The 14,288-nt window shown below is 45.3% G+C and overlaps 1 non-coding gene across 1 annotated transcript; it reads right to left on the reverse strand.

The window, feature by feature from the left end:
* Positions 1-7,514: 7,514 nt before the first annotated feature.
* On the reverse strand, positions 7,515-7,589 carry TRNAS-GGA (transfer RNA serine (anticodon GGA)). Its single transcript has one exon. It is a non-coding gene; the product is annotated as a tRNA-Ser (tRNA).
* Positions 7,590-14,288: the final 6,699 nt, after the last annotated feature.

Here is a 14,288-nt window from a genome sequence, read left to right on the forward strand (position 1 = left end):
ATCCTGCTCTGGTGAGGGAGTGCGTTACCGGTTCTGGTCACCGGGATCAGGCGACACTCTAGGCCTGTTTGTGCAATTTTATCAACACGTGGATTTTTTTTTTAACCCGGTGGAAGATTGTCGGCACCGGGATTCGAACCACGGACCTCTTGCACGCGAGGCGGGTGTTCCACCTCTACGCCACCACTGCAATTTAAATGAACTTATGCTTTGCGAGTTATTTTTCTTGCGTTGCATAGCAACAAGCTAGCGGCACGCCAGACGCGCGTGCATACGTCATGCGCCAGACATGCCACAGCTAGGAGCGAGTGATGCCGCCAGCGCATGGGAAGCTCGCGTACTTGGCGACCCGTCTGTTTCGGATGTAGCTCGTTTTTTGGGCTCCTGGCGTTCCTTTGTGCTCGGTCTGCATTTCGACACGGCGCTGCTGCACTACTGGACTACAGCAATGTGAGCAATTTTGATTGACCTTCTGTGACGCACTTCAAGCAAATTTAGGCTTACCGCACAAAACGCAACCTATTTAGTGACGCAGTTATAGAAAAACAGCTTCGCCGTCCAAGCGTAGTTAATTTGAGTTAATTACTCGTACTGGGATATGTCTGCGACGCTTTCTATGTGCCCAATCATTATTATAACTTGTTTCGGTAGTTTTTGGGCGCGCTCGCCGCACCAGACTTTGTGACGAAAAGCACCTCGGCCGTGTGACGCAGGTTCGTTTGTACTGACTCTTACCAGGACAAGTTTTGGCGCTTTCTCTGACCTCAGACGTTATTGTAACTAATTTCGCTACTTTTTGGGATACTTTTTTTTTTGGATACTGGCGGAGACTTGAGTAGGTGACGAAGAGTCGTTAAGGCATCTCAGAGGCTTCCGACCAAGCAGAAAGTTCATTGTCGCCTTGGAGAAGTTCGTTAATTGGTGCGATCACAGTAGCGAAATTGCGAACGAAAAGTCGAAAGTAGGAGCATAGGCCAATGAAGCTGCGTAGTGATTTCAAGTTAGTGTGCTTCGGAAATTCGGATACGGCGCGAAGTTTATCAGGATCAGGAAGAATGCCTTCTTTGGAGACAACGTGCCCTAATATAGTCAGTTTTCGAGCTGCAAATCGGCACTTTTTTTAAGTTAAGCCAGAGACCAGCATTCCGGAGACAGGTCAAAACTTAATGTAAACGCCGAAGATGGGTCGGAAACCCAGGAGAAAAGACGACAACGTCGTCCAGGTAGCAGAGACAAGTATGCCACTTCAGGCCGCGTAGGATGCCGTCCATCATGCGTTCAAAGGTGGCGGGCGCACTGCACAGACCGAACGGCATTACAGTGAATTCATACAAGCCGTCTGGTGTTACAAACGCGGTTTTAGAACAGTCAGCGTCAGCCATGGGCACCTGCCAGTAGCCAGAGTGGAGATCTAAGGAGGAAAAAAACTCCGCTTCTTGCAAACAGTCAAGTGCGTCGTCAAAACGTGGCAACGGGTATACATCCTTTTGGGTGTCCTGTTAAGCCTGTTAAGCCTTCGATAATCGACGCGAAATCGTATGGTGCCGTCTTTTTTTATAACTAGGACGACTGGTGACGCCCAGGGACTACTAGAAGGCTGCATGACACCGCGATTGAGCATATCGTTGACGTGGTCATTGATAACGCGTCTCTCAGTCGCCGATACTCGGTAGGGACGCTGTCGGATTGGTGCATGGCTCTCAGTGTCGATGGTGTGCGAAACAGTCGTTGTGCGACCGAGTGATGTTGCTTGGGAATCAAAAGAGGAAGGGCCATGGAGCAAGCGAAGTTCGTCGCGCTGCGTCGTCGTAAGGTCACTGGCAATAGCTGGCGTAAAAGAACGCGGAGTGACTGAGGACACGATGCGTCGAAAGCAGCAATATAAGTGGAGTCGTCCATGGTGTCAAATATTGAAGATGAGGTCAGTGGCTCTGCTCTGCCAAGGCTTTCACGGCGGCATGCAGTAATTGGTTCAGCCGATGGGTTTGAGACGCACATGAGCGATGCGCCAGCTTTGAACTCGAGGATGGCGAACGGCAGTGGTAGTGAACGGCGGCGAACTAAGAGTTCAGACGGAGCGAAGAGTACTGTGCCGTCAAATACATAGTCACAAGAGATACTGACAAGAGTGGAAGACCAGGCAGGTATAACGGTGTCTTCTGAAACAGAGATTTTGCGACAATGGTCCTTATGGTAAGTGGTAATATCGATCGAAAACTGAAACAGCTCGATTTCGGCGCGGGCGCAGTCAATGATAGCGTGATGTGTGGAGAGAATCTCCCAACCTAATATGACGTCGTGTGAACATTATGGCAACACGACGAATTCTATGATATAGAGGACCTCCTGAATTACGACACGAGTAGTGCAGGCGCCGGAAGGCTCGACGTGCTGCGCGTTGGCAGTTGACAGTCCAGAAAGCGGCGCCGTCACTTTTCCTATCTTGCGGCAAATACGGGCATCTATCGCTGAAAGTGCAGCGCCGGTGTCGACAAGTGCTAGTGTCAATGTTCCTTCTATTGCGACTTCAATAACGTTCTTCGGGGAAGTGCGATGCTTTATACATTTCGCTGGCACCGCAGTTCTCGCCTCCTGAACTGCGATATTTAGTTTTCCTGGCGCAAAGGGCTCCGACGATGGTGCATCGGGGAAAGCGAGCGACGGCGAGCAGAAGGTGAATTGCGAGCGGCGGAGAATGCGGTGTCAACGACAGGAGGAGATTCAGAGGTGTCCGAATAGTTGCGGCGTTGTTGGAAACGTGGCGCATTGGACGCACATTGTTGGGGACGTTCGGTGTAAGGACGCAACAGTGACGTGCTATATGTCCAGCACGGCCCCAATAAAAACAAATAGGGCGGTTGTCTTCCGTGAGCCATTGATCTTGAGGCCGTGCATACTGCACCAGTGGCCGGACTGGAGCGGATAGGGGCGGCCGCAAAGGAGGGCGAAGGGGACCGTAGGTCTGTGGTGCAGGCCTCGAAGCGACTTCGGCGTACGTCAGGGGAGCGGCAACCGGAGCCTGCTGGAGAGAAGGCGGAATGTGGTCGGCTACCTGCTCCTTGATGACAGATTGGAGAGCGGGCGCCAACGGAGAATTTGACTGGCCGTGTGTAAGGGGAATCAGAGAAAGCTGACGAGCCACCTCTTCACGGACGTACTCCTTGATCTGTAGCAGTAGCGACGTGTTATCCGGGTAACAGCCAAGCTCGACATCGAAGTCGCCTGAGGAGGAGATTGGCGTGTGGCTATGCGTTGTTTGCGGAGTTCGTCGAAGCTTTGGCAGAGACTGACGAGTTCAGAGAGTGTAGCCGGATTTTTCGCCAACAGCATCTGGAATGCGTCGCCTTCAATGCCTTTTAAGATATGGCAGATCTTCTCGGCATCAGCTGTTGTGACGTCAACGCGGTTGCAGAGGTCGACAACATCTTCTATATAACTTGTAAATGTCTCCCCGCACTGTTGCGCACGACTGCGCAAACGTTGCTCGGCGCGAAGCTTGCGAACGGCGGGGCGCCCGAATACCTTCGTCACGTTAGTTTTGAAATCTGTCAACGTCGTGAGATCACGTTCATTGTTGCGGTGCCACACGCTGGCGACACCGCTCAAATAAAACGATACGTAATTCAGTTTTTTTTGGTGTCGTCCCAGTGGTTGTGGATGCTCACCCGGTCGTAGTCAGCGAACCAGTCTTCTACGTCATGATCTTTGGTACAGCTGAAGATGGGCGGGTCGCGTTGACGAAACGGGCCGGGGCAGTCCACGGTAGTCACCGGGGCTGCGGGTTGTGGTTGCGGTAGTCCTTCTTCCGGCATAATGAAGACAGGCTGCAGTGTCCGGTTGCGAAGTTCCAGAATTCCGTTTGTACCCAGCACCTCCACCAATTGTAAAGGTGGTTTATTCGGGTCGTGGAGGAGCACCGACCAACGCGGCAACAGCAGGTAGGGCGCAGCCAGCGAACGAACTGGGTACGAGCCGCGCGATGGCAACGGAGCTCTTCAGCCTGCCGATCTTCGTCACAACCTGTGTATTTTCTGTACAGACTATTGTATATATTACGCTTGTGTTACCCTACGAAAATCACCGCATAATGATTGCAGTATTAAAAAAATTGAAATAAAAAGCGACAAATATGCCTCTGCAATTCCACGCGTTCTCTCCCCTACCATTTGATAAGTTTATGGCCATTGGAATCCATAGCCTGTGGAAAACAAACATGTATGCGTTTGTATCAAATTAGTTTAGCGACAAAACGGATTGCCATCATCGGAACGCGTGTACTGCAGGCGGGTACTGCAGCGGGAGTACTGTTTTGCGTTTTCTTATTGACAGTTTTTGGCATCTAGCACAAAGGGTGGCGTCATCGAACCGGCGCGTGGTCTCAGAAGTGCACAAGATAAACAAAGTAAAAAGCGTGCACACATGCATACATAACAGCTGTAAAGTACATGAAGCACCCTAAAAATGCTAACGCATTAAAAGAATAGGGTGCAATTGTTAATTTGCCGAACCACCACATCAGACCGTGTTTGGAACGTTAACGTACAAACCTGGCCTCTGGGTCGCTGACGGGGCTTGGGAGAACCAACGGGCCAAATTATTTTCTTGTTGCGTGTCTTTGTCTGAAAAGACGGTCGTCATTTGCGCGGCACCAAACCCGTAACACCTTTTCCCACCCTACGTCACTCCTGCCCATATTAATACCTCGCACGTTGATCTGCTTGTGTTAATCTGCTCCTGTAAACAAAATGCTTCACCCGATCCTGGCAAAAGTAACCTGCACCGTAGAACATGCCATAAGTCATCTGCTTCTGAAGGAAGAAAAAAGGCCAACGAGCTTACCTGCCATAGTGTAACCCAGAAATCTCTCTGCTCCAGAATCTGAGTTTTTTCGGCTTGGCTTGGTCAGTGGCCACACTTTCATCCTTATGAAACAATGCATTAACAGGTTCAAACTCGGGTTAATGTTTTAATCTGTATGATTTTTCGGACAAAAACTGATGAAAGGAGAGCCACAGTGACTTGTGAACCTTTACAAGGGCCTGTGTCATCAAGAAGTTTGAAACCATTTGCATAGGCTAATGATCACAATGCACACTTGTGCTGTCGCTTGAAACAATACCATGCACTTCATCAAGGAATGGCATAAATCTTTTTGGCTGTATTCACCACCATGGATGTACGCTGCGCTTATAATTTTGGTTAAAGGTAAAGAAGGTAGGGCAGAATAGACAATTTAAAGCTGGTGGGAGTAATCTTGACTTTAGTAGATCGTTGCTCAAAACATTTGAGAATTTCTTGCTTTGGAAAGTATCAAATTATTGTATATTTAGCTGCATTCAGCTTATTTTCTATAAACATTTTATCTTATGAATGTAGTATTTGTATTTAAAAAATTTCAATCGTTGAGTTTTGCATGCTAAAGTCACAATATGATTACGAGGCATGCTGTAGCGGGGACTCTGTATTATACATTAGACACTTCTGAACTCAAACCCTGATATCTCGAGATATCAGTCAATTCAATTTTTTTCCTGGCCTCTTGTTAACTCTATGTACATTTCACTTCTTATTACAAAATTCGTTGGCACTGTGCTCCTGATATCTCGAAATCTAGACTTCGAGAATGTAGGGGAAAAGTCATCACCCAAAGGTTTCCATACTTTGTGCGCAATTGTGATATTGCCAAAAAGTGGCAATATTGCAAGTTCGTAGAAAATTCGACTTCATTCTACGCCACTCTTACCTACTGTTCACATGCGGCTGCGATATCATTGATAATCTTGGCGGAGTGTTCCTCTCACCCCTTAGAATGTGCGATGAGCACAAGAAGGCACACGTGACCTCCGAAACATTCATGCTCGCATGTGTGCGGCGAGTTGTCAGTTTGCTGTGCTCTGTGCGGACCGGCACACTACGGCATGCTTTGCGCTGCGCCAAATGATTGGTATGCTATAGGTATTTCCTTTATTAACGAGTTCAGGGCTGCAGTTTTGTTACAAAACATTTTTCGATGCCGTTTCTAATCGCACTTCGCAAATTGTCATAGCGATCTCCACCCTTGTTATCAGTACAAGATAAGCCAGCCAAAGCAGTGAAAGAAAGAGTGGCGCATAATCAAGCGAAAGGTATGGCTACAAAATCTCGGCCCTTGGGCAGTATTGCCAGTCGATAACTTTTTTGTCATACGAGCAGTCTCGTGATATTTTGTGTCACTAGGATTTGGACGTGTCAATACCTATGTGTAAGAGTGTTTGCTATGATCTGTGAAAGAATTGCTGCTGCCCGTAAATGCCCAACATGTCGGGTGCCAACTTGTTCAATACCTCGCAAAAGTGATCTACCGAAAGATACCGCTTCTGCTATACTGAGCATTTGCAAGAAATTTAGCGGCTGCTGGTACCTACCATGAAAGGCTTTATATGGTCTTCGCATGGCCAGCGCCTTCTACTTTTGTGAGTTTCCTTATCCCGATATTTCCTCCAGTTTTTATAACTTCAAGTTGACGGGATTCCTAGTCTTCTTTAACGTGTACCCAATGGAAGTTACATAGGGGTTTTTGCATTTCCCTGTCATCGAAATGCAGCCATTGTGGCCGGGATTCGATCCCATGCCCACTACTTTAGCAGCGCAATGCCAAAGCCAGTACACTACGGTATTTACTTTTCTGGCAGAAGGATTTAGTTTCTGAGTAATTTATTATCTCAACCTGTCGGTGTTGTTTTTAAAGGTATTTTATGCTTGTGTTTTGCTGCTTCAATAGTAGTAATCATTGTTAATCAGACAATATATCCATCTTTTTCCTATAACACTTGTTTCAGTAGCCTGCTAAATATGACAGCTAATTCTCCCACAATAATCCATGTTCCTTTGAAACACAGAAATTGCATGAAACTACATATTTTTCAATAAGATTTGTTCATTATCTCCTATGTTCGCAATGCTGACGCTTCCTTATCTTTATGAACATAAACAAATTTGACGCCTATGGTTTAACCTCTTGCATGAGTGAAGATAAATTATTGGCTTTACTTTTTTCAGATGCCCTGCTTGCTCTCACCGAAGCAACACATTCCAGCGGTCTTCTCTCGGCAGACTGGGTGCATCGAAGTACCATCAGAAGGTCCAATACAGTGCTTGTGACATGCTTTTGCTTAAACCGGGGTACTTCAGCCCTAATGAAAGCTCAAGTGGGTGTACAGAAATACCTACGCAAAGTATACGTTTCTTTTTCACGTACAAGTACATGCCAATACTTTGCCGACATTTTGCACCCCAAAATCACCCTTTATTGTACATGTGTGTACAAACCATTACAGCAACAAAGCACTGCAGTAAGACAAGTACACGTAATCAAACAAGTACTAAACTTGACGTAGTAGTTCTGCGGAAACCCGCAAGGTGGAGAGAAGTAATGAATAAAGGGAGAATCACACATCCACCCGTTCGTAGCAATTGCTACAAAGGAAACCCATACGGGTTCCTCGAAAGAAAAGCCTCATAGTTGAAGAAAAATTCGTCCTGGTCCGGGACTCGAACCCGGGACCACCGCCTTTCCGGGGCAGCCGCTCTACCATCTGAGCTAACCAGGCGGCTAGAAGAAGGCAGGGCGAAGTCGAATTTGTCGACAACACGAAGCAAAGGCAAGAGTCTTGACGTAGCAGTTCTGCAGAAACCCGCAAGGTGGAGAAAAGTAATGAATAAAGGGAAAATCAGACATCCACCCGTTCGTAGCAATTCCTACAAAGGAAACCCATACGGGTTCCTCGAAAGAAAAGAAAGGAAAAGAAAGGAAAAGAAAGCCGGCCCGATCACGGGCCCGCTGGACGGCCAGCATTTGGTCCTCAAAGACGGGACTTCCCAGGAGCGAGTACCACTCTTCTTTGGTGAACTTCGGGCCCAGGGACCCGCACTCCCTGAGCATATGAGGCAAACTAGCAACCTCACCACAGGCCACGCAAGAACAATTAGTATAATCTCGGGATATATGCTGCTAAGGGACGCCGGATTTGGGTAAGAGTTCGTTTGCTGTAGTCTGAGTGTGCCCACTTGCGGCCTGCTAAGCTTAAAGTGAGGCGGGGGAAAACCCTTCTCTCTAAGTAAAATAATTTAGTAAGCTCATTGTGCGTTATAGGAACGTCTCTGTGTGCGGGGAGATAGTCGCCCGATCCGAGCCCTTACGAAAATGGGTGTTGAATTTCCATTGTCGATTTGTTGTACTATAACTGAGTCAAGTCAAATTACATGGAATTTCAACACCAGTTGACTGACTACAGTGAGAGCTCAACAGAATTTACATTGTGCACTGCCAGTGATTTTTCCGTTGAATGAGTTCCCATTGATTTCTCGTTGTATTTGCACGTTGCAATTATACCGGTGCCACACGGTCACTTCAGTCGTGATCTTGCTCCATTAGGATAAAGAATGCGTGCATCAGGTTTGAGCATCTTTATCGCGATCGTAGGCTGATGACCATTTGTTTGATACAATGCATGCGTAACACTGGCTCGATGCTCAGCCAATGGTTAGTATGAATCCACGGAATATGAGTAGCATTGAATTTTTTTGAGGACACATGTTTACATACTGAAGACTACTGAAACCATAAATATACAAATGAACCAGAAAACTGAGAAAATTAAGGAATAGGATATTATTACACAAGTAAACAAGAGCGACTCGTAAAGAGAAGCAAGAATATGTCGGGAAGAGTTGTATACAAACAGCTGACGATAACGGCCCTATGCTCACAATGACAAACGAAATATTTTCCTTAAAGAGAAGATAAGTTTATATTGAAATTTTTACAGCACATTAGAAAAATTTGACAAGTACCTTGGACCTGCAACACCTGAAACTCCATCCAAGGATCGCTTAAGTCGACAGTGTTACCAGCTATCACTGTCGATTGCAATCAAGAAATGTGATCCGCATCAGGCTTGACTGCAATCAAAAGTGGCTTTGCGACACCAGTATTAGATGGAATGACGAAAGCCAGGCATTTTTCATAATTGTGGCTGTTTGGGCTTGCTGCTCGGCATGTGGACAAACTGAGCAGAGAAAACAGACCGAAAGAATTAGATGAGTGCTCGTTTGTCATCTGGTTTCTTTTCTTAATATTCCAGGTGTGAATTAGGATAATGTACAGACAGACTGCAACAAGGCAAAGGCAGCTATCTGCGAATTACTGACACTACGTGATCCATCGTGATCGTTGCCCGAGGATCAGCTAGGTCACACTCGTTACAATATGAGAGTATGCATCGTATCCTAAAGAGAGCCAGGACAGCCGTCTCCTACAGTATGAAAGAACATACAGCTCTCGCTCCATTGTACTGCTTGTTTCTTATTACATGTATGTGTCTACATGCAGATTTACAAGCAGCCAGCATGTATTGACACAAGTACAATGCTGTTTAATGACATTTGTTAGCATGCTGCAAGTGCACATTTCAATTACCCTATTTCACGCAGTGAGTGTTGAATGAGAAACTTGTTTTTGTCTTCAGAGGAAAAAGCTCATTCGAAATATGTCACACTGTTAGGGCTGAAAGTAGACTGGCTTGTAAGACTAATATATGCCCCAATAGACCTATAATTTGCAAGTTCAATCTGGCTTGCAATTGAAGACTGCTGTTGGTCGCACAGTGTTGCGGCACTAATTTCCAGATTTGTAGACGTGGATCAGCAAATGAAGAGAAAATGAAACATTGCATGTTTGGTGTCACCCCATGATTCCAATGTATTACTTGCGATAATATGAGGGGCCACTCGTGAAGCTGTATGCTAAGCCCCCAAGCAATGGTCACTCAAGGAACCAGTCATAAAATGCTCTTTATTATTTACAGGCATCATAAAACAGTGTACAAAAGCATACTATACATGAAATACATGAATACATGAAAAAATCTGTATCACTTTTTGCTCACAGCACACATCATACTAAAGCATAAAAATGTGGCACGACATCACTTAAAAGCAAACATGGATAAATAGGATGCGCTTAATGCAAAAGAGCCCATAAATCCTTCTAACTGAACTCTGTTGGAAGGTACCACGGTGTTGGAAAATCAAAACGCAGCTGCAGTAGTCATTTTGTAAGTGATGAAATTGACTTTAAAGGCTTGTGAGCAACTTCAAGACAATTAATGGCTAAAGCAAGCCTAAAGCCCTGTCACGGCATCTCATATTACTCATGTTTTAATATTTAAAGGAAAATGTTACTTCACCATGCCATTTGGACAACTATCACTCGCTTATCTAAAACGAAACACTACGCAAACATCTCACTTTGAACTAGTGCTCTATGTTTTATGACAAGGGCACAAGGTAGAATATACCGCATTTATTCGAATCTAGGCCGACAGGTCTTTTCAAATAATCATATAACAAATTCTAGGGTTCGCTTAGATTTGTAGTTTAAAAAATGCGCTGGCTTTTAATTGAAATTTATAAAATGGTGCGCAGCTAGTGCTACCTAGAAAAGTCAGTACTGCAGCCGCTACTGGCTATGCCAGTAGCGAGCTGAACTATACAAGCCTGTGTTTTGACGTGTGTCGTGGACCTGGTTCTTTATTCTGTGGTATCGGCGTGCAGCATGACATTATTGTAATGGCACTAAAACGTCGATGCTACTATAGTGCTGCTTTCAAATGAAAAGATGTGCTAGCCGCACAGGCACGATCAAATGTTTAAGCCGGGCGGGACTTCGGCATCGATGAGAAAAACGTCCGTTGATGGAGGGGGCAAAGGGAGATGTTTCTTTGCCTGCGCCGTAAAAAGGGTGACATTTACTGCTTGAATATAGTGCAGTGTTTGAAGATAACAGCAATAAGAATGACAGCAACGAGGCTACAGCGATGACAACGTAGAATGAGCTCGGCATGGTCATCATTCAATAAATTCTGTTTTCATTTTGTGAGCCCTGTCCTCGCTTTTTTATGCGGCCTACATTTGAGGTGTTTCTTTCTTTTCCTGGGTTCAGACTTCTAGGAGTCGGCTTCGAATCACGGCCAGCCTATGTTCAAGTAAATATGGTAGTTAGAAGTCTTACAAGCTAAGCTTGAAAGAGACAATGGTGCATCCATTGTAATTTCTCATCATGCACATCCTCTAAAGTGAAGTTTTCTGCAAACAATGACACCACACATATCGAACTGCTGTATTGAAAGTTAGCAAGGGACTATTTGGTACAGCACACTGTTAACGATTATGTTCACCTGCAGCTTTTCACAATGGGCAGTAGTCCCCTTCTAGCTGATGCAGTCATTATTAGCACACAACTGTCACAAAAGCACTTTTAGAGCTACTCTATGTACCAGCTTGTAGGACAGCTTTCATGAAAGGAGGAAATGCTGTGGAATGATACAGATATGGCTAGTGGGATGCAGCTACAGTTGTGCCTCAAACAACATGCAGCAAAGAAGTTGAGAGATAGTGGACAACAACCAAAATGCAGTCAGTTTTGTGAACAGTAGCCCTTTTTGAAGACATCTTTTGGGGATATACTTTTTAGAAAATGCTATGCTGACCACAAAATACTTTCACATTTGCCAAAAAAATATTTCACGACACCTTTATGACTTGCTTTAGACTTCTGGTTTCTCTTTCTTCCTCATTCTTATAGAACTTCCTGCAAGGCACACACTAGTGTCTCATAAAGGGCTTAGGGCTTTAGCACACCTATTTCTGCTAAAAAAATGTGCGTGCATGAATTTTTTATTCTCTGAAACACAGGTGCCTTAGGAAAAGCACATAGCAGCTCCCAAAGTGTGGCTCTCACTAACATGTCTAAAGCAGAACATGCTGATAAGATTACAGACACACAGCCTCCGACCATGGCAGAATAGCTAAGAGTGTGCACTATTTAAAAAGAAAGTCATTGACTGTGCCAATTAAAAATGTCCAATTATATACTGTACTAAACCCGAAAAGAAACTGGTTTTATTCTAGAGCAAGGCCGCATTACTCAAAACTTGCAAGGACCAAAGTCAAGTTCTCTCGGAGCCACACACCCGCACTTCAGTGAAAAACACTATACATCATGCTTGCAACAGAGCAGTTGCATGTTTAATGTCACAACACTTCCTGCTATTCTCAGCAAATTTTATGTGGCAAATACAGAAGGCTGCTCTTGTTTAGAGAGATTGAACAAAATATCTGGTCACTGATGTAGGTGCTCTCACAGAGATGAACTTAGGCAATTTTCTTTTTACAAATATAAATACGTGGCTGCTTGTGCAGCTCTAGCTGGCGAGAAAGGGCGCAAAAAGAGAGGGTCACTATATTTATAATCTTCAAACGAAGTAAGACGCTGTTGAAACTATACACGGATGTCTACACACTCTGAGGGCGAAAGCCATTCTCATTCAAGTTTTCCAAGATATGGACCAATGCCTTCAACCTTTCATTGTTACAATGGATGATAAGTGGCTATGTCTACATTTTAATCCTGACAAGTCAGGTTACAATGATGTCAATAGCCTTGGCCACTTATTATGCAGCTCACTGAAGTCTGTAGAGGGGGAGATTATTTGTATTGGCCTAGCACAAAGCCTTGAGTGATGTTTGCACCACTATTACTACATTAAAATAACCTTTATTTGAAGGTTAACCCTGGTGTGGTGATGTGTGAGCAATTATTCGGAAAGGCTGAAAAGAAAGCACATGTTGAATTATGGATGCTGTCAATAACAGTCTCGACGCTGGTAGTTTGAGCACCACTTCTGATGATTGCATGCCTTCCTTATGCGTTCCCGAAAGATTCAATACTCCCACATAATTTCTTTAAAATTTCATGGGCTCTGCCAGTGGTTTGTAACACATATCATGCCAAGAGGCAAAAGTATCATTTTTCTCATCATATGGCTTTGTTCTAATTGTGGCACCAGTACAACATAGAGTCTGAACTTAGGTGTAGGTTGCTAAAAATCTGTTCATGGACTCTAGGCGACCTAAGGGCCATATGTTGGGCAGCTATGTTCTAGAACAAAATATGTACAGTCAAACTCGGCCTATATCGAACTTGCAAAAAATGCCCATGAGTTCGATATAGGGCATAATTCGATATAGACATGCTAAACAATTGGATGCCATAAAAGCACATAAAATTTATAAAATCACTTTACTGATGAAACTAGCTTAGCTTTGCATAAAATAGTTCTGTATTTTCTTCTGCTTGGGCAATTTCGCTACCTGCGACGCACGTACTTCGCCACATTGTCTGAAGAGTCGGATCAGCTAAAGCCGCAATCTTCCGCATTCGCGCATAAGCACCGGACTAGTGCATGTGTACCAATCACCTCGCAGGATGTGGGCAAAGAACCATCGTTGCTTTCCCCATTGTGCCCACTTTCACTTGTGCTCGGTACAATGTCGGCAATGTAGTCTTCGTCTTTGAGCGGCTCTCCCGTGGTTGCTACACCATTATCTGCACTCAAAGACTGGTCGACTGTTGATTCGTCAACGGCTTCTGGAAATACGGACAGCTCGCTCCAAACTTCGGCGACATTGGCAACGGCTTCATCGCACTCATCAGTATTCAGAGTCATTAATGAGCACGCGGAAGCCATTCTGAAGCAATTTCGGATGAACCACTTGTACACAGCCGCGTGTACGCGTCGGGTGCCACGGGCACCGGGTCATGAGTTTGTACGCTTTAGCCCTAATCTCCCCCTCATTCTTCAAGATCGTGCTGAGAGTGCTCCTCAGAATCTTGCACGCTGTGGGGACATTCGACCTCTCACCGCGGTTGACCCAGTTTATGATTTCAAGCTTCACGGCGAAACGCAAATTCTGCCACTTCATCACGGCAACACTGCGGGAGAAGGCCTACAAGGCACAAACACGGTGAACCAGAAAAGTAGTGAGGCAACTCGCACTTGTGCCATCTTGCACGACGAGGGCGCAAGAGCCTCTCATTAGCTGTTCGAACAAGCGCTGCGGGCAAACCAAGATCATTTTTTCTAGGGGGGTGTCGACGGCTCGCCCCACGCTGCGCGGTCAGAGTGAAGAGAGTGGTTGGTTGGAACTGCGCCACTGGGGGGACAGCCAACTTCTGGAGGCACTATTGCGCCGCTTGTCCTTCGATATATCGGGAGCCACTGCAATTTTTGTTCGATGTAAGCATAATTTTTTATATATATGCTTACTTTAACTATATCGTGTTCGGAAATTTTTCGATATACAGAATAATTCAATGTAAACGGGTTCGATATAGTCGGGTTCGACTGTATACAGTACAGCATTTCAGTTTAGCATTTCCAAGCTTATGATCCTTCAGTTTGACGCCC

The sequence above is a fragment of the Dermacentor variabilis genome, chromosome 9, assembly GCF_050947875.1.
Source record: "Dermacentor variabilis isolate Ectoservices chromosome 9, ASM5094787v1, whole genome shotgun sequence".
In the NCBI taxonomy this organism is placed as follows: domain Eukaryota; kingdom Metazoa; phylum Arthropoda; class Arachnida; order Ixodida; family Ixodidae; genus Dermacentor; species Dermacentor variabilis.